Genomic DNA, 1,144 nt, shown 5'->3' on the forward strand with positions numbered 1-1,144 from the left:
CTTACCGCTAACGTGCAAAATAATAAAACATGGTAAATATATGTCGCGGCCGTGCATTTTCTTTTGCACGTCGCGCCAAATAAATTAAAAAGGGAATGCAACACGAGGACTTCCCAGGAGGTCACCCATCCTATTACTACTCTCGCCTAAGCACGCTAAACTTCGGAGTTCTGATGGAATCCGGTGCTTTAGTGCTGGTATGATCGCATCCGACATGTTACCCCGTCTTCGTCCCTTATGCTTGCCCCTTCCGGCTCCACTACAAAGACGATTGTACTTTGTTTTGTCCGCCGCTTCACGCGTGAATAATGACCAATGAGCTAAAACTTACCGCAAATGTCCAAAATAATAAAACATGGTAAATATATGCCGCGCCCGTGCGTTTTCTTTTACACGTCGCGCAAAAAAAATGAAAAAGAGAATGCAACACGAGGACTAGGATCCGATGCTTTAGTGCTGGTTTGATGGCATCCGACATGTTACCCCCGTCTTCGTCCCTTATGCTTGCCCCTCCCAGCTCCACTACAAAGATGATTGTATTTTGCTTTCCCGCCGCTACATGCGTAAATAATGACCAACGAGGTAAAACTTACCGCAAACATGCAAAATAATAAAACGTGGTAAAAATATATGCCACGCACGTGCCTTTTCTTTTGCACGTCACGCAAAAAAATAAAAAGGGAATGCAACACAAGGACTTCCCAGGAGGTCACCAATCCTAGTACTAGTCTCGCCCAAGCACGCTTAACTTCAAAGTTTTGATGGGATCCGGTGTTTTAGTGCTGGTATGATCGCATCCGATATGTTACCCCCGGCTTCGTCCCTTATGCTTGCCCCTCCCAGCTCCACTACAATGACGATTGTACTTTGCTTTGCCCGCCGCTACACGTGTGAATAATGACCAACGAGCTAAAACTTACCGCAAACGTGCAAAATAATAAAACATGGTAAATATATGTCGCACACATGCGTTTTCTTTTGCACGTCGCGCAAAAAAAATTAAGAAGGGAATGCAACACGAGGACTTCCCAGGAGGTCACCCATCCTAGTAATACTCTCACCCAAGCACGCTTAACTTCAGAGTTCTGATGGGATCCGGTGCTTTAGTGCTGGTATGATCGCATCCTACATGTTACCCCAGTCT

The 1,144-nt window shown here is 45.5% G+C and overlaps 3 non-coding genes across 3 annotated transcripts; all 3 read right to left on the minus strand.

Annotated features, from left to right (window-relative positions):
- Positions 1-92: 92 nt before the first annotated feature.
- Positions 93-211, minus strand: LOC119347414. Its single transcript, XR_005168316.1, has one exon. It is a non-coding gene; the product is annotated as a 5S ribosomal RNA (ribosomal RNA).
- A 469-nt stretch (positions 212-680) lies between these two features.
- Positions 681-799, minus strand: LOC119347406. The gene has a single exon (XR_005168310.1). It is a non-coding gene; the product is annotated as a 5S ribosomal RNA (ribosomal RNA).
- A 208-nt stretch (positions 800-1,007) lies between these two features.
- Positions 1,008-1,126, minus strand: LOC119347411. The gene has a single exon (XR_005168313.1). It is a non-coding gene; the product is annotated as a 5S ribosomal RNA (ribosomal RNA).
- Positions 1,127-1,144: the final 18 nt, after the last annotated feature.

Source organism: Triticum dicoccoides, unplaced genomic scaffold, assembly GCF_002162155.2.
Source record: "Triticum dicoccoides isolate Atlit2015 ecotype Zavitan unplaced genomic scaffold, WEW_v2.0 scaffold66941, whole genome shotgun sequence".
NCBI lineage: Eukaryota > Viridiplantae > Streptophyta > Magnoliopsida > Poales > Poaceae > Triticum > Triticum dicoccoides.